Source organism: Mustela nivalis (assembly GCF_964662115.1).
Source record: "Mustela nivalis genome assembly, chromosome: 6".
Taxonomy (NCBI): Eukaryota; Metazoa; Chordata; class Mammalia; order Carnivora; family Mustelidae; genus Mustela; species Mustela nivalis.
In genome coordinates, this window is record NC_139025.1 from 7,195,354 (window position 1) to 7,215,748 (window position 20,395).

Consider the following 20,395-nt stretch of genomic DNA (forward strand, 5'->3'; position numbering starts at 1 on the left):
ATTTGATCATTTGAAGAATTTATATTTATATATATATGTAGTTTCTTTGCAGCAATTCAATGCCATCAACTAAAAATTATTGCATAAGGGGAAGCTAATTTGGGAGGAGCAATTTTCTCAGAACTGATTGCAGAAGCAGCCATACAATTATCTCCGCAGAGCGCTTAGAACAGTGCTGGAAAGGGCCGTGCCGTCTGATTTACCTCCCCCTCCCCCTGCATTGTGGCTTCCTTTCCTGTACCCAGTGACTCCTGGAATGAGGCAGACTGAAGCTTTGCCTCCTGAAAATGTCCACGACTGGGGAATGCCCGAGGGCCGGACACTGAGTTCTTTCTTTTTGCCCTTCATATTCTCCTTGGTCTTTACAGACGAGTTTCTGAAGCAGGCCCCTGGACAACAGAGACCCCGTATCACAGAGCTTGCCTTTGTGTAGAAGAAAGGAGCCTTTGGCCAAACTCTCCGACTTCTCTGAACTCTGGTGATTTGATGTTTCTGGTGGGAAATATTTGCACGCATGCTTTGTAAAATGCTCTACGAATAGACCGTAGTAGAAGTCACAGTAGAAATAACTAGACATGTATTCGCACATGTTTTTCTTTGACTTGAACTTCAAAATCAGGAGAGTGTGTGCTTCTATGTGCCAAGTGCTTGAGTTTAGGCAAGACGGAATAAGAGCTAAGAGTGTGTGCTCTGGACGCAGCTGCCAAGGTCCGAACGCCTGCCTGGCCAGTTTCTGGCTGGGAGAACACGGATGTCTAAGGTACTTAATCTCCCTCAACTTCAGTTCAGACGCTTCTGTAAATTGAGGACCTAAAAGGTGCTTCCTTAGAGGTCAACATGAGAATTCAGCTCCGCAATCCGAGGGAGGCGCCTGGTCGTAGATTCCCTCCCAGAACTGTTGTCCATTATTATCGCTAATATCATTATTTCTCCCCACAATAATCCCACATGGCTGGCGTCCTCCCCACTTTCCCAGATGGGGAGAATAAGGCCGCGGGAAGCGAGGCAGCCTGCCCAGTGTCGACCCCTGATAAGGACGGGCGGGGGCTCGAACCCGGCTGCTTCCAAAGCCAACCTCCATCCACGCGGCTTAATGAGGGTTTCAGCTTCACGCTTCTCTCCCCTTGATTAGGTGTTAAATATTTACCATCTTGCCTTTCTTCCTCTCTACCCTCTTTAAAAACGGTTTAATTAAAATCATCCGTTGAGCTCATGATAAAAATATGCAAATGTGATGATTTTTGTGAAATGAATCTTTTGTTTCCCTTTCATTCCCGCAGGACTGTGGATGAGAGAGAGTAGATAGCCGAGGCCTCTGATGAATTTGCACAAGCATTTGATAATACGTCGTGTCACCGATTTCAAGGTCTGGTGGCCACAGGACCCAGCCATTCATGTATGTGAGGCACGGCCAGATTCACAGGCAGAGATGGGGTCTAGGGAGGATGTTTCCTCAGTATTCCTGGGAAAACCAAATGAAATCAGTCTGAACAGGCGAAGCTGAAGGAAACCCTGTTCTACTTTCCCACTTCTGTCCGGCTGTCCTCCCTTCTCCACATGAGTCCAACCCTGTGCCCGCAAGAAAGAGGGGCGTGCGCGCTGCTGTTGATGTCACGTATGTGTTTTTGGATTCCTTTACAGTGTGAAATCTTTAAGGACAAGGACTATGGCATCCAGTGTGCTGACGCCTTCCTCAGGGCCTGGCGCTGTTATGTAAATGGTAAATAGGCACTGGGAAAAACAAAACAAAACAAAACAACGAATGAGTGAACAGAAGAATGAACAACCTATAGCCATCATGTAGTGGTCAATGACTAAATTAACCGAAACTATTCATACAACTGTTGAATTTCCACCGTTGTTTTTTTCTACACGCTGCGTTGGACCAGGCAGAAGGGGAGTGACACGTAACCCACATGTTTCAGATGCCTTCTTCAAATCTGTGATATCTCTAGGGGAGGTTCCCTCATCTCAGACAAAGGCTTGGGGGTGGGACGCTCAGCTCTGTGAGTGACGTGCTCCCCGCCGTCTCCTTTCATCCAACTTACCCCAGTTCCCCTCAACCTTGTCTAAGTTTTATTTCCTGACCTAGTCATGCAGCAGATGACCCAAAGCCATATCCCACGTCACTGTCTACTGTCTACCATCTAGTAAATATTTAGACTCGGAATTTTGACCATTATCCTTGATACAGAAACAAACACTATTTTTTTTTTTGTTGTTGTTGTTGTTAATTTATGAAATCCCTTTTTACCTAGGGAAAAAAATACGTACATTCAAGACCACTGCTTTTCTTTAGGGGCAAAACGTCTACTTGGAACCTCAAGGAAGAGTCTTTTGTTCTTCCTGCTCTCTTTCCTCTCTGTGAATGTATCATTAATGCAGCGATGGGCAGCTTACGGCAGTGGGATTCACAGGCATGAACACTACACTGCTTTGATAATTCAAAATAGTGCTGTTCTTTTTTTTTTTTTTTAAAGATTTTATTTATTTATTTGACAGAGAGAAATCACAGGTAGTCGAAGAGGCAGGCAGAGAGAGAGGGGGGAAGCAGGAAGCAGGCTCCCTGCTAATCAGAGAGCCCAATGCGGGACTCGATCCCAGGACCCTGAGATCATGACCTGAGCCCAAGGCAGCGGCTTAACCCACTGAGCCACCCAGGTGCCCAAAATAGTGCTGTTCTTACCGCAGTTCTGTTAGGACAAATGTTTGAGAGTAGCCTTATGCTTTTGTCTTCCACCCATTCCCCCCTCTCACACCCAGATCCCACAACATAGGGTCTCAAGGGTATCCCAAAAGAATCATTCCAATGATGGATAATTTTATGTATCAAGTTGGCTGGGGCACAGTGCCCAGATATTTGGTCAAACATTATTTTGGATGATTCTGTGAGAATGTTTTTAGGTGAGATTAACATTTACATGGGTCTACTTTGAGTAAAACAGATAGCTTCCCATCAGGTAAATGAGGTAGGTCTTAAGAGGGAGAAACATTGAAATCCCCCTAAAAGAAGAAATGGGGGGAGCATCTTTAGTCTTCAAAGTCAAGACTACAGCAACAGCTCTTCCTTCTGTCTCCAACCTACTGACCTGTCCTGCAAAATTTACATTTTCCAGCCCCCGTAATCTCATGAGCCAATTCTTTAAAATCTGTCTTTCTCTATGTATACATATATGTGTGTGTATGTGTGTATATATGTATAAATATGTGTACACATACATACACATGTGTAATATATACACATACCTACATCTTATATATGCATATATGTATGTGTCCATATTTGTATATCTATATATACACACAAACATCTGCTAAAATGTTAACTCCTGATACCCCCTTTTTCCCAACAAGGAAATCCAAATAAAACGTTTCAGTAAACTTGAAATATAAAATTTTCAGAATTAAGATGCAATAGCCAAATATGTACTTATAATTATTTCATTAATTGATTTACACATGTCTAGCTAAAATACCTGAAAAACACAGTACTTACATTAATATTGTGAATTAAATAAATCTTAAAAATAAATAAATTAAACAGACTACTTGAAGCTTACCAATTACTTTATCAATTTACTTTTTTTTTTGGTTTTAATTTGTTTGTTTTGAATTTTATAAAATCAAGAATTTTTTAAAAGGTATCACATCAGTAGTACTTAACTTAGCAGTTCAGCTCAAGAATTATCTCCTTAAGAATTCTTAAAGAAAATGAGTATTTTGAAAATCTTAAGAATTCCTCTCTATTCCCTCTGATTTTCAGACACAACAACTTTTTGGATAATGGAAGCAATCATTTAAGAAACTTGAGAATTCCTGATTTCTACTTATGCTATGAAAATGATTTTCAAAAGGAGAAGACTCCATATCCTGCATAATTGTACTTAAAAACACCTCTTCTGCTTCAGAAAATTCACAGTGACTTTGAAAGTTAACTGACCTCACTCTGAAGAAGCAAGAAGTAAAGGAAGGACAAAGAAAGAACCCCATTAGGATAATCAAGTGAGGTAAAACATGGGCAAAGTACCTAAAAATTGGCTGAAACTAAGTTTTTTTTTTGATTTTTGTTTTTGCTCTACACTAAATAATTGAGAGATTTTTCCAGATACTTAAAAATCCTTATGTAGAGCAATTCCTTCCTCTCTGAAAGTCACTTTTGGAAAAAAATACATAATTTTCCACTCAGTCTATAGGAATGACCAGAGAATTTTCTGCCCAGATGTGGGTGGGTTGCAGGGACAGGAGCTCCCCTGGGGGCTACTTCAGAACATTGTTCCCTCCTCCTCCCACAGATAGTCTGGATCCAATGAACCCAGTGTAATAGAAATGCAGGAACAAGTCATTCTAGACTCTTTAGACATGACAGACTCTCTGTGGAGCAGCACTGCCCAGTAGATATGTGGGAGATACATATGCAGTTAGCGGTTGTCTGGTAGCACTTTAGAAAAGTAAAAGGAACAGGTGACATTAGCTTTAATCATGTATTGAACACAAAATAATTACCATTTTGACTTGCAATCAAAATAAAAAGCATTCGTGAAATATTTTACATTCACTCTTTCTTAATAAGCCTTGGAAATCTGGTGTGGATTTTATGGGCACAGTACATCTCAGTTTGGACCCAGCATATTTCAATGGCCGGCAGGTGGTTGTGGCTGGTGGCTGCCGTATTGGAGAGTACAGCACTAGATCTGAGGCTCTCTCTCCATATATCCATATATCTACATAAACACATATCTACATAAACCTAGATACAAGTATAGGTTTTTTTGGGGGGGCTACCACAGAGGAATCAGAATTCTAAAACTTGACTGTGATGGAGGACATATCATTAAGGGGTGATTTGAGGCTGTTGAACATTTCATTACTTATTTCCACGTACTGTAGTGTCATTTCAGAAGTAGCTTCTTCCTCAACTGGGATCCTACTTGTGGCGTTTTCTCCGCCAGTGACCTAGAGCAAGCTTACCTCAGTCTCTCCATCTCTGAGATTCCAGATCATTCTTTTTTTGCAACTGCCCCGGGCTCAGGGTCCAAGGTTTGCTGAGAGCTCAGTTTTGGGAGACTGTCTTGCTACCATCTCCTTCAAGTCTTCAAGCATTTGATTAAAGAGAAAAAAAAATTTGCTCGATAGACTTCAAGTTTTACTTATTAGACGTTAGACAGGAGGAAATATTACTCCACTGGCTACTGACGATCTTAAACAATAATTAGTAGCAATAGTAAAACCGACCTTTATTGAAAGCCTACTCTGCACTTTCACATTTTCAATATACTTTTAAATATTCGATGCTTTTATTTAATCCACAAAACAACACCACTGAGAGTGAAAATACCTGTTTTACAGGTAATGAACGGGGGACCCCAGCGAAGTCCTTTGTTTGAGAACACAGAGCTGGTAAGAGATAAACAAGGAACTAGGCGTTAAGTGTTTCTCTTCTGGTTCAGGTGGGAATGTCTGTTTCCAAGGCTCATGATTTGACACTGTTGTAAGAAATTCTTCCAAGTAGTATTACTGAACTTTGAGGTTGTGGAACATGTTTGTGACCCTGAAGTGGACATCTCCATGTTTGAGTTCTGGCCCTCCTTTGACCACTTACTCTGTGGCTTTGGGAAAAATCACATATTTGTCTTGTATTTCTCGCTCTGAAAAATGGAATAATAAAGCCTACCTCATGTGGGGATTCACGCAGCTCAGGCATCAAAGTATACCACAGCATTAATTAGCACAGTGAAAAATAGAAGTAGCTTAATTGTTAATTAATGGTGGGGTAACTTAAATAAAGGAGAAATATGTTGCATGTTATGGCTGAGATATTAGACACCAAATAGCCATTAAAAAACAAATTTTCAAAATATTAAATGTCTAAACTCTGGATGCAAAGCTGAGTCAAATTCTTTTAAAAGTATGAAAAATACCCAATACCTGCCATATGATCTTAATTTGGTAATTCACAGAGGCATAGATAAACACTTAGGAAAAAAAGAAAAAAAAATGCTGCTAGGAATCACACTTATTGTGGTTATTTTGGGGGGCATAAGTTACAAGTGTGTGGTTTTTTTTTTATTGAGTGCACTTCTCTCAGTTCTAAAATTTCTATAATGATCAGATATTAATTTCTCTTTCTTAATAAGAAAAAAATGTATTTTTAAGTGACACCTCTAGTTCCCAGGAAAAGTTCACTTTTAATGAAGACCATTTGATTCATCAAATAAAGTTTTCTACCTCCTACACTTAATGAACTATTTTAAGTCTCCTCTTCCCTTAGACACCTACTGTTTCTATTAATTCTAATACACGATCAGCTCTCATTATAACATCCCTGAGGGACTGTAGGAACAAGTGCATTTTCCGACAGGCATAAAGTGAGGTCATGGGGAAAATAAGGAAAATTGGTGACTTTCTAGTTCCCTGGTGACCTAAGTGTTTTTTTTTTTCCCAAGTGGGTAAGTTCCTGTGTATACGTCATAACAGTCCCAGATGAAGAAGTTGATCTTTTATGTAATAAAGATTTTCTGCTTTATTAGAAATGCCAACGCTTTGCAAAGAGGCGGTGGGGTCCGGGTGGGGGGTGGGGGATGTATTTAAATGCCTAACAAAACCCAAAGTCTCTCCAAAGGAGTGGGAATTGCAAATGTGCTTGTACAGAAAGGAACTGGAGGTTGCAGAAGGAATCCTGGAGGAGGTGGGTTTGGCCCTTTGCCGCTCCTGGCACTGTTCAACTTTGAGGTAGCCGCTGAGCATCCTCAGGCCCCCGTCTTCGAAAAGATGCTGGGGTTTCTCCTCTCAAAGTGCAGGTGAAAGGGACATTGGTAGCCCGCAATACATTAGCTAGGGTGCTACATAGATTAGAAATGTTGCTCCTCAAATGCTGGTTCCTGACTATGAAGACTGTTGGGCAGCCCCGCCCCAAATTCTCCAATAAAAGCTAATATGACATTGCTCAAATTTGAACAAAGGATGAAGGTTCCTGGGTGCCTGTAGGGAGGCAGGAGTAGAGCTGAAAAAGATCGTCAAGTCAGGAAAAATGACAGAGTGAAGCACGAGCGAGGAGTTTGAGATTCACCGTGACTTGATTTTTTCTTTTTGGGTGTGACCTTTCTTTGCATGTATGTGCTTGTGTGCTCCTGTTTGAGTGAATGCTTGAGCTGAAAATCTATTCCTGATGCCTGCCATGCTTCTCTGAGAGTAGTCTATGGAGAAGGAGGCAGGAGGTAGAGGATGAGCAGGGGATGTCCGCTCAGAACGAGGGGGTGTGACGTCTGTCTACTCCACGCCTGAGCTGGGGCACCTGTGTCAAGATCTTTCTGTTCTCCAGATCTCAGGTGCTTTTCTGGAGAGAAGGGAAGAGATAGTCTTTCCTACAAAGGTATGGCAGATAAATAGAGAGCGGGTACACTGCACAAATGCAGTCGGTCATGGTTCTTACGCTCTGGTTAGTAGACTTTTTGTCGACCTGATATGGCAGATAACGTTACCTAATCATTCTCTGAATGCAGACTAGAGTTTTAAACAGCTCTCTTTCATATGCTTTTTTAAATTTATGGTCACGGGTAGAATTCTTCTGGTGATAAAATATAAAACTGTGGAATGGATCAGCCTTAAAATCTTATCTGAGAGTCCCAGGGGTCTGTCTCTTGGGTCCTCCTTAACTCTCCTTGCCAGATACAGGGTAGACAGAACAGCAAGTTCAGATGTGACTTTCCCCTCAACTTTTTTTCTTAGGCTCTTGGTCTCCCACTGCAGATGCCTAGAGGAAGATTTACAAGAGAACGGAGAAATTCTTCTCGTGTCTTAAGAAAGTTTTTTGTTGTTGTTGTGGGGGGGGGCACTTTGTAGGCCAACATGAAATCCAAAAAAGGGGGCAAAAAAAAAAAAAAGATCCCTTTATGAAAGCTATCCATCAAATGTCAAGGATAATAATCAATTTTCTGTCACAATGAACTGATAAAAGCTTTTGGTAATAATGTCGTGGGGGGGTGGATTTGTGTTGGAACTCGAAACGCATAGCCCTGATATCAAACAAATTCATAAAAGCTCAGTGCCGCTGTAGCCCTCGGAGGCATGACAAAATACAATTTCTCATCCACAGGATATGGAATAATTCCTCTTTTTTATTTTTATACGGAGAGAAGCAAAAGGAAATCTGAATTTTTAAAAAAAAATATTACACAATTCTGCTTTTGCAGGTGAACATTAGCGATCATTTTGGCCGCTGATATCAGAAACCGTTCTGGTGATTTCTCTCACATCATGCAAATGGCTGCATAATGCCTGCTCCTCTTGGAATGTAAAATCAAATCAGCATTCTAATGCTACAAGCCGGTGATGAGCTTGGGAATAAATATGCAGGAGCGCATAAAAAAAAATCAAGGCAATCAAGAGGAGCCAGCGTCCTCGCTCGGACTATAAATCTTTGTCTATTTCAATCGTAGGGCTGGCCGAATCAGTGTAAAATTCCAGCGGGGATGTCATCAATTTCTGTTAACCTCTCTATTCCTCTTTGTGTTGGCTCTGGGGTGATGGATTGGTTTTGTCACTTCTGTTCCGTTCACAGTGTGTTAACATGGAAGGGTGCAGGCAGGTTATGAGGAAAGGTTATTGCTGTCCCAGGCTTGACCCTCACTTACTCTCTTCTGTAGGATCTCCTGTACCTTTCTGACTGGGAAACACCGTGTCTCCTTTTGGTTGCTGGATGCTCAGCTCAAAGACCACACGTTGGCTGGTCCAGTGTTGAATCTCAGGTCACCCTTTTGAAGTGACAATAGGCCTATTGATTCAGCTTCCGGAGGGAGAGCTGGCAGTGTGTTAAGACAGGGGAAGCAAAGATGAGGAGCCTGGGCCCCAGGAGAAACTCAGACTCCAAGTCACTATGGCCCAATGCAAAGCTGTGTCTCTTCGGGTGTCACTTTTCCAAACTGTGACTGGCTTTTTCCAGCCAGTCTTTCAACAATTCTTATGGAGTATTATTGGCCTGCACAGAATATGTGACCATGGACCAGTAAGCCCAGTAGTTAACTTCTCAGTCTCATGGCACACACAGGCTGTGACTTCAAGATGGCGGGATTGGTTGCGTTCAATGTCTTTGCTGCCTTATTAACACATATCCTACAATGGCACTAGCCAATAGGGTAACTGCTAGCTGCAAGCAGCTATTTAAATTTAAAATTAATTAAAATGAAATAAAATTTAAAAATCAGTTCTTTGGTTTTCTAGCCACATTTAAAAAATTTTATTTAAATTCAATTTAATTAGCATATATGGTATAATTCGTTTCAGAGGTAGAATTTAGTGATTCATCAATTTCTAATAACATCCAGTTCTCATCCCAACAGGTAGCCCTCCTTAATGCCCATCCCCCAATTGCACTCCCCTCCAGCAACCCTCATTTTGTTTCCTAGAGTTAAGAGTCCTTTATGCTAGCCACATTTTAAGTTCTTATTATAGTCACCTGTGACTCATAGCTACTATACTGGACAACACAGACATAGAACATTTCCATCATCATAGAAAATTCTATAGGACAGAGTCGGCTTAGATTGCATTTATCTAAATGGATCTGTGCCTTTTAAACTATTCTCCAAGGGAAGGCAGATACTTATTTCAATAAGGTTGCCATTGTTGGAACATGGGAGCTTAGTTATACAGCTATTAATCAAAGGTGAGGTATGCTCATAAGGTAATGGCTTGCTTGGAAATTGAGTCTAAAGGAATTCCAAAGACATTTCAAGCTTGTTTTGAGTGATGGCAAAGTTACTGAAATAAGTATGATAGAAAGAGCCTATGGATATTTACTTCAGATGTATCTGAATTCTAGACATGAATCTGACACTTCCTATTGTTGGAACCTGGGAAATTTTATGTTACCTCCCCAAAGCTCAGTTTTCTTATGGATATTATCATGTATACTTTATAAGCTTTTTTTTGAAGTTTAAATGAGATAATATTGCAAAGAAGGTTTAGGAATGGTGCATCAAAGAGAGTAGGAGCTTAATAAGTCAAGCAGAGAGAGTCAATTATCATATGGTTTCACTTATTTGTGGAACATAACAAATAGCATGGAGGACATGGGGAGTTAGAGAGGAGAAGGGAGTTGGGGGAAATTGGAAGGGGGGGGTGAACCATGAGAGACTATGGACTCTAGAAAACAATCTGAGGGTTTTGAAGCGGTGGGGGGTGGGAGGTTGGGAGAACCAGGTGGTGGGTATTAGAGAGGGTACGAATTGCATGGAGCACTGGGTGTGGTGCTAAAACAAGGAATACTGTTATTCTGAAAATAAAAAAAAAATAAAAACAAACAAACAAAAACAAACAAACAAACAAAAACATACTTGCTCACATGACCTTAAAAATGCTACACAGCTGATCTTTGAACAGGATGAAGGAGCAGCATATAATAAGGAAAGGAGCAATGCCAACTTTTCTTCACTGGAACATGCAGTGAAGTACTAACTACCCACCTTGGGGTAGTGGTGGTCATTTGCTTAATTTCGGGTTGGCTGGACAGGCAGTTCACCCCCTGGTTCACATTTACACCCCATCTCCTGACAGCCCAGCCCTTCCTGGACCTCCTGTACCCTCTGCTGCAAGGCTGTTCTACACAAAATACCAGATCAGCCATCACTTAGAAGGACACCCATTGGCTGTCTCTCCATAAGAGTTGGAGACCAGGACGCCATCAGTGGAGGGACACTCTGAAAGCCTGGAATCTCACAGGGCACAACCATCAGGTTTCCTGTGTCTCCACCTCCTGATATCCTTCACTTCCAATCAGAACTGGGGTACCAGGTGCAAAGTGTATGCTTTTAAGCAATGCCCTCTTTGATTATGGAGTGACCTTTGGGTGTCTCAAAGTCCCAAGACTTTGGTATGTCCTGGAGAAATTAACAACTCTAGTTGAACAATCGTAGTTTCTAGGGAAGTGGAATGGTGTGCTATGAAGCCACCCAAATGAGAACACCTATAGGGAAGTCCTTGTGCTCCTGACCACACCCCTGACCTTGAACAAGTTAATCAGCCTCTAGTGATTCTAGTGTCCTCATCTATAACATGCGGATCTTGGTACCAACCTCATGAGTTTGTCACTAAGATTTTCATCCAATAAATCATGTAAAGTATGTGATGTAGTACATAATGGGTATGTACTTGACCAATAGCTCCTCTTAATATTTCATAGTACCTGATGCTTTCATAATTCATTAGAGTGCACCCTGCTCTTCCACATGTAAAATTTCATTTGGCCCTGCCTACCAGAGTTAGAAGTGGTACCAAGATTCCAACACCCATTTTATTGATGAGAAAACCACGTTTCAGGGAGACCAAGTGACCAGCCCTGATGACCACAAAACCAGAAGACTGCACTGTTTGGTTGTTTCAGGTTGACAACATTTAGGAAAAAATGTCATACAAGTAAATAAATAAATAAATAAATTTATACCAAATAAATTAGTCCTCAAAGGGAATGTTTGACATATACACTGAAATAAGATATTAATATTTCTCTGGGACCAAATTAATAAGAAAATAATCTGGTCAGAACTCCACTTGAAGCTGTGGGTGTACATGTGATTGGATAACTGTACTTAGGAATTTAGAGTAAGTTGATCTTGAGGTGGTGGTAGTGAGGGTTTGGGAAAAATCAAGCAATGGGACGAAGAGAAGTGAGAGACATATTGATCTGAGTGTCTGCTGAATTGTAAATTCCACAAACACAGGCAAAGACTTGTTCTGTTTGCTATCTCAAAAATAGCGAAGAGGGGCGCCTGGGTGGCTCAGTGGGTTAAAGCCTCTGCCTTAAGCTCAGGTCATGATCCTGGGGTCCTGGGATCGAGCCCCACATCGGGCTCTTCACTCAGTGGGGAGACTGCTTCCTCCTCTCTCTCTGCCTGCCTCTCTGCCTACTTGAGATCTCTCTCTCTGTCAAATAAATAAATAAAATCTTAAAAAAAAATAGCGTAGAATGCCTGGTATTCCATAAGATTTTGTGATTAGGGTGTAGAGAAATAAGTGAGAAAATGAGTGGAGAAATGAATGAATGAAGCCAGAAGGGTAATCACATCCTAACTAGTTCAGTGGTTCTCTACAGAATCACTTGTAGAGCCTTTTAAAAGATCCGATGTCTGGACACCATTCAGATCAATAAACCACAATCTCTGAACACAGGGTAGAGCAAAACTATTTTGAACAGTGCTCCAGGTGAGTCTAAAGTTGAGCAAGGTGTGAGAACCACTGATCTAGTCTTATCCACCAGTCATCCAGATGGGAAAATTGAGGACCCACCAGTAGAAAGGACTTGTCCAAAATTTTACATAAATCAATGGTGCTTCTGAGGCTAGGGCCTTTTGGCTTGATTGTGTGTGTGTGTGTGTGTGTGTGTGTGTGTAAATGTGTACCATAATTTCTCATACCCTTGTTTCTTTATAAATGCATGGGAACCTTCTGTTCCCTGAAAGTCTTTCACCACTGGTCTTCTTTCTATATACCTCCTCCCTTGTGAGCTAGCTTGCTTGCTTGCTTTCTTTCTTTCTTTCTTTCTTTCTTTCTTTCTTTCTTTCTTTCTTAAGGGTTTTTCCCTTTTAGAAGCTTCCAGTGATCTCTTTCATCTACAGGCTGGGTGACCTTCTATTCCTGGCTTCCTAAAAGTCCTCCTGACTTCCCCAAATCCCTGGGTTACATGTATTATTCCTCTGAAATCCTACACTTACAGCCTCAGTTATATGGTGTACTCATCAAGGACAGAAAGGATATCTTTTTTAGCTACTTGTCTCTAGGGCTTGACACATGGGCTCAATTAATAGATAATGAATAAATGTGGGCCAGTTGCTTTACATACATAAAAGTGATTTGTATATATGTATACATTTCTGTATGAGTGTATATCATTTGTGTAGGACTTATTTAAAAATTTATCATTTTGAATGTACATATGATTAAATGTAAATGAGATAATTTAATTTAATTTGACAGAATTTATTGAGCACCTATTATATTTGTAAATACAGGAGATTAATGATGAGTAGGACACAGGGTCTGACCTCACTAGAGCTCACAGGCTTGAGGGTCAGGCTTACTCACTAATTAGAACACAGTTCATTCTTCAGAGTGTGTTAACAGTGGTGTCAGACCAACAAGCAAAGTGCTGTGGGAACAAAAATGAGCTAAAAGCACGTGGTGAGTGAGGCAAGAATTCAGCGGTTCTTAAACTTCCTTTGGAGGGCCTCATTGAAAAACTGATGAAAACTGCTATGAAAACTTCCAGAAAACATGCGCATGGCACATGGTTTTGCAGACTCAATGAGGATTATCCATGGACACTCGACCACCACTAATGCAACTTATCAGACACTTGACCCTCAACATGGCTCAATGCCATGAAACCCTTGACGTTTATGTGCCATCTACTTTATAGGAGTTAAGAACCCGACACTAAATACATTTCTAGGGCTTCTCCCTTTATCTTACAAGGTTGAGAAGACCAAGAAGGAGTTTCATTTACTGTGGAGCCCAAGAGGCATGTATCCCAGTGAGTTTGCTCTTGATGTGGCTGTGTCTTGGCACATGATCTGGAGAAGAAAAACTTGGAATATCAATGGCCAGATCAGAGTTGCCACTACACTGACCAGTGAAAGCAACACATTCCCATTTTTTGTCGTATGTAGTATCACTTCTTGAGGTGAATTCTGCATGTAAATGGATTCCCCAGTAAGCTGAAACAGAGAGTCCTCATCTCCTTGGTTGAAGCAACTTTTGGGATATTTCTATTTAATAATTTTATCCCTGATATTATTATTATATATTATATCCTAAATGCTTAGGATAGCTATTTATTAATTAATTTTCAAATAACAATACCAAAGCCATTATTTGATAAAGGAAATGAGGTATTTGTAATGAAAAAAATGAGGTTTCTCCCAAAAAATCACCAAGAAGAGTGACAGTGTTTTATATTTTTATAAATCTTCTAGATGTCTGGCTTAATAGAAGACAACTGGATTTTCATGTCTGCTTCTACATTCAATGTCTTGTGATAGGTTTTTTTGATTAAAGTACATGAAGAAAATCTATCTTCACATATTTGTGTCATGGGAAAAGAGAAGAGTATTTTAATAGTTTTTCAGATAATTTGGGATATTCTTCTTTGATATTAGTCCAAAACTCAACAAGTGGTGGTTTCTTAAAGAGTTAGCCAATTATATCAATGAGTTTTTCATGCCCTGTTATATTAAAATCTATTGGTCTGTCTTGAACTTCAAATGTAGTCAGTGATAGATTTCATAAATGACTTCGAAACATCATATATCTGTGATTTGGAAAATACTGGTTCACTGAATTATGCACATCTTCCAGATACTGAACATCCATTTATGTATCATCAGAAAAACACCTTCATTAATATTACCACTGAACTTATCAGAAAATTCTTTTATATTGGAAAGGGACCAGATTCATGAAGGCACCTACAAGTTGTCCAAAGTTCTAATTTAATTTAATTTAATTTGATTAGAGAGAGATCGTGGGGGGAGGAGCAGAGGGAGGGGAAGAGAATCTGGAGTAGATTGCCCACTGAGCTTAGAGCTTGGAGCTCAACATAGGACTTCATATCAAGACCCTAAGAGCATGACCGGAGCTGAAATTAAGAGTCAGATGAAGCATAGAGACTGTGGACTCTGAGAAACAAACTGAGGGTTTTTGGAAGGGAGGGAGGTGGGAGGATGGGTGAGCTTGGTGGTGGACATTAAGGAAGGCATGTATTGCATAGTGCACTGGGTGTGGTGCATAAACAATGAATCTTGGAACACTGAAAAAAAAAAAAAAGAGTCAGATCCTTAATGAAGTGAACCCCCTAGGTGCCCACAAAGCTCTAATTTTAAATTGAAAGTTTTAATTTTATTATTGGCAACAAATTTGTTAAAGTAAAAACTTTAAGCTCATTTTGTTCATTTCCAAAAAGGTATGTCCATCAGACCCCAAGATCTGAATAATCATGGTTTGTAAGTTGTCGATTCAAGTAAAAATGGTATTCCATGAGGTAAACACTGGTTTAGCTCACAGCTCAGTCACACAACTGCCTTTCCTTGAGATGGCCATCATATTTCAGTATGTAGCAGAAGTGATTTCTGCATACCTGTGTCATCAATCAGAAAATTATTTAAGGCTTTGTGCTAGATAGAATCATGGTCCCTCAGAGTGTCCACATTCTAATCCCCGTAAGCCGTGAATGTTTTCACGAGCTTTACGTGACAAAAGGAATTTGGCAGATGTGATTAAGGATCTTGAGATGGGGAGATTATCCTGGATATTTTGGGTAGACCCCATCTAAGCACATCAGTCCTCTAAGTGGAGAGCTTCTCCTGGCTGTAGGCAGAGAGGGAGACATGGCCATGAAAGAGAAACAGAGAGAGAGAGAGAGACAGTGCAGCTGACTTCGAACGTGGAGGAAGGAGGCTATGGGCGAAGGAATGCTGGCAGCCTCTCAAGTTGGGGAAAGCCAGGAATCAGACTCTTCCCTGCACCTGTCAGGCAAGGAAACATCCTTGCCGACACCTTGATTAAAATCAACATGGAGGGACCCATGTTAGATTTCTGATCTACACAACTATAAGATAAATAAATTTGTGTGGCTTTGAAGCCAGGGTGGCAAGTTGTGTAGAAGCAGTAGAAAAGTAATAAATTCCTGTACTTCCAGGTCAGGAATCATGAATAACTGTTACAGTTTCTTGAAGGATATTCTTAAATAAACCTGGAAGCAAAATAATGACTACCAATGCTGTTTGGTGCCACCGTCTCCACTAAGGCTGAGGTGCCAGGACTGTTACCCACTGTTGTTTTGCATCATCAAGCAAATGTCAGTATAGAAAAAAAAAAAAAAAAAAAAAAAAAAGAGCCACAAAGAACATCTTGGTATTATTTCAAACAGTCCTGACTGACATCACAGACCCACTGAAAGGGTTTCAAGGACCGCCCCCTACCCCTGCCGGATCTGAAGACCAGATGTTAGAATCACTGATTTCAGTTTACAATCATTTTTCAAAGCATCCTGCAAATTTTTATCTTCCTACCACCATGTTCAATTTATAAACATTCCAAGAATTAAATTAGACAGTTGTGGGTTTCAATGAGCTAAGGGGAGATGAAAGTTTGGAGTTCTTAAATCCCACGTTGAGATTTTCTTTTCCCCCAAAATATTCAGATAAGGGCAACTATATTGCTGGGGAATTCTCAACACAACTTTGGAATTTAGCACACCAATAACCTTCTGCACACAGGCATTTTTGTTGATTTAATTTTGGTTTCTCTATACCTATTATATTCCAACACTTATCAATTTAAGTAAAATGGCAACATAAATACACGTATCCTTCCATTTCCATAATATGTCCATCCATTTCAGTCAAGTCAATCACTTGCTTTCTTTTTCAGAGAACACATGGATGAAAGTCTCCCATGTGGGCAAACTTCTCTGGGGAATAAATTCCAGCCATTCAGACTGGAACACTTGGAGCTAAAAATGCACACTGTGGGCTTTCAGAACCCAAAGGTGTGCATTTAAATGTTTTAAAGTGCTTTCATTAAGAGACATGTTCTTTTTGATTGATTGGTTTTCAAAAAAAAAAAAAAAGCTGTAAGTGAATAAATTGAGTGATAGTTAAAAGTTAAAAGCTGTAGACCTCATTGGACTGAGGAAACCAAACTCTCACTGTGATGAGACCCAGGAGGGCATGCCGCGTCCAACCAACCCAACTCCATAACATGAAACTAGACAGAACAGACAGACCCTATAGTTCTGATTTCCAAAGCAAAGACCATATGATTTAGTTGAAGAAGAGATTTTTTAAAAAGGCACTTAGGTTGAGATTTACACTTGGGAGAATTATGACCTTGGTACATATACCAAATCTCTCTGAATCCTGGCTCCCCTTCATGCATGCAATGTGGAGCAATTTTATGAACCATTCTGTGTCTTCTAAAGAGGGTAGATCATGGAGACTGGTGGGCCCCTCGTTGCCTACCGACTCTTAGGAAGGTATGGATATAGCAGTATCAAGACAGAGACATAGAACAGGCTGAGTTTTTCTTCATAACGGCAGGTGGGCCAATTGGGGTTCTCAAGGAGAAGGTACCAGCAGAAGGAGACAGGAAATATCAAAGCTGACTAATGAGGGAAGGGTAGGGATATGAATCCTTTTGACGATGTAGCGGAGAAGAGGGGATTTTGTCAAGTGGACATGTTTGATGGGATTTTTGAAGTGTATTGTTGGGTATGAAAGCTCTTGCAAAATCTGCAGTTCTCATTATACCTTTGGTGCAAATGGATTCTTTCTGGAGAAAAGGAATGGCTATTTTAGTCCTGCTTCAAAATCGGCATGCAGAACCAGGAGCAGCTGAAATCTGAGGGACGCGGAAGGCCGCCACAGGCAACTCAATACCCTGGTTGAGTCAGGACTGTGGTGTATGAGTTCTGATTTGGAGCCAATGAAGTGAATTTGAGCACAAGGAGATAACTTGAATTCCCAGACCCAGGGGCAAGGGGTGGGGCTAGATGTAGCTCGATTCTGTGCCTGGCTGCAGACAGAGTCAGGAACAGGCCTGACCCAGGAACTCAGAGTTCCAATGTACTTGAGTCCCTGACCCTGCGGGAGAGAAAGTGTTTCCCTTCTCCTGGTGTAGAAATAGAACCACAAAAACAATGACTTCATGTCTTAAGTGCTTAATCTATCAGGCCAACTCCAGACACATTAGGATTCCTTTCTCTGATGGAAATTATGCTTTATAGATGAGGAAAATACAAATGGGAAATTAAGTTATTTGCTTAAGATCTCAAGACTCGTACTTGTTCCTAGTAAAAGTTTCTCCTGCGATTCTCTGACATGGGATGATGTCGCTAAACCCTCCCACTTGGGAGAACCAGAATATATCACTGGTGGTGGAAGCTTGACCAGATAATCCCACCTGTGTGGAAACCCCCTGCAACTCCCTCAGCACCTTCATAGGATAGTGCAAGAGCTCCTAGTGCAGAATCGGGGTTTGCGTTCAAGTTCTGATTTTTATAGACACTGAGCTGATTCTAAGTGGATGAGACTTTCTTGATGTTCACCAAACCCCTTTTCTTCTCTTTTTTCCAGATAACTCTACCACATTCCCTAGTCTCACTTGTGGTCAGGGATGACCATATAATTGAAATTTGGCCAATGGAACAGGAGTCAAAATGAAGAGTGCCACTTCCAGGACTGGCCCTTTCAAATCTCCCACACAATGTTCTTGCTCCAGAGCAACCTCGGAATCCTAGCTTATCTTTTATCTTAATAAAACTTGGAGTATCTGTTTGGATATTATATACTACCACTGCTCTTGATAATAGCTATTATTCCCTACCTACTCACCATAAGCTGGACATGCTGAGTGCTGGACATGCACTATCTCTTTTAAATTCCACCAGAACACTATGGGGGTGGATAATAGCATGAACCTTGTTTTACAAATGCAGAAAGCCAGCCTCACACAGTTACAGTGAATTTCTTGGCTCACACAGCTGCTTCCATCATATAGGTGGTAGAAGTTGTATTAGGAGCCAAGTCATTCTCATTAAAGGCCATCGTCCGGTACTCTGGGATGCTGTCTTGTCTTCCACGAGAGAACCTCTTTTTTATATCCTTTCTTCCGAGTAGATCCGAGGAAATGTTTTACTTTCCTCAGGAGAAGATATTAACTGAATTGACAACAAGCATTTCTATATCTTTCAAATTAACAGTGTCCCTCTCACGTCAAGCTTGGTTCTGACCATCTGAGGAACATGTGGGGAATCAGGTAGGGTGCCCACCCTCACAACACATGTAGAGTGGCATCTCTCTTCCCGGCGACTGAGAAAGTGGGTGTTGAAGTGTCTTCCATAGGGCATGGGCTATGGCCATAGTAGGATGAAGAGGTTCCTTGGCTGTGGTCTGAACTGTTCTGGGCTACCAACAACTGAAGCCACACTGAGCAGCTTAAGCAAAAGTAAAGGAATTGGGGCGCCTGGGTGGCTCAATGGGTTAAGCTGCTGCCTTTGGCTCAGGTCATGATCTCAGGGTCCTGGGATCGAGTCCCGCATCGGGCTCTCTGCTCAACAGGGAGCCTGCTTCCTCCTCTCTCTCTGCCTGACTCTCTGCCTACTTGTGATCTCTGTCAAATAAATAAATAAATAAATAAATAAATAAATAAATAAATCTTTTAAAAAAAAGGGGGGGAAAGGGAAAGGGATATTTCATGGGAGGCTGGAGGATGGGACCTCTAGGGGCCAGGGGCTCCTGAGAAAGAACCCCAGCTATTAGGTACTTATATCACTTTCCTTACCCTAGGACCTCCTGTTCCTGCCCCCACAGCAGGGAGGACCACAAGCCCCAGCTCTCAGGGAGACTAGTGAGAAGGGGTTGGGGCTGGTAGACAGGAAGGGAAAGAGCATGAGTAAACTAGTTGGCGAAATTCAGGGTTGTTTCTGGGAACAACAGAATTTTCCGGTTTAGTTCTTCTGTAGGATCTTACAAAGGCCCACAGATCTGTATCGACATCCCAGTGTGGCTGTCCCAAGCAATGAAACGTAGGAAAACTCAGAGACATTTAGGCTGGGCTTCCATTTCAGTGTAGGGTTAATGGCCGGTTTTTAAAGTGCTCAGCTGAGTATTTGATGTGCACAGGAATTGTCCAAGCCAGGGTGGACCTTGATTTTGGGTGGCCGCCCCTCACCCCCTGTGGACAGCAAGCACTGAAACAGGGCTGAGGGTCGCCAGCCCTGGAGGAGGCATGGAGCTGTGTGCACCAAGCCCACCCCTCTTTCTTCACTCCCATGTCCTTCCCTTAGGGCCCTTGAGGTTTTCCCTTGCACATGACTGGAGAACCCACTTTCCCCGGCCTGACCCTTGCCAGTTTTTGAAGGTGAATCCTTACCTCTCCCTGTGTGTCTTCCCCATTTCTAACTGCCTCTGGTTAACATGACCACCAGCCACCGTCTCTGGGACAGGGTCTTCACACCCGTCCCCCCCCAGGGTCACAGGGAAAGGAAATGAGGTAATGCCATGTGGGTGAGACCCTTGACCCAGCTTGGCCACCGATCACGTGGCCTCTCTGGTTCATGCGTGTCCCTCCACTTTTAGAACAAAGCCTAGCACACCCTAAACACTGCATGCTGCATAAGTAAACGGAAGAAAGTGCATGGGTTGGAGTCTGCTCAAGAAGAGGAAACAAAAGAAAAGTTCAGGAGCCGGCTCTCAGTGCAGTCCTCAGGTTGACAACTTGGTAACAGCGTGAAAACAAATTAAGCCAAAGAAATCCCTCCCCTGAGATGCTTCATTACTTTCCCCATCTAGGTGTGGATGCCATTAAGGCAAATTATTGCCTCTCAAATATTTTTAGCTCGATGCCC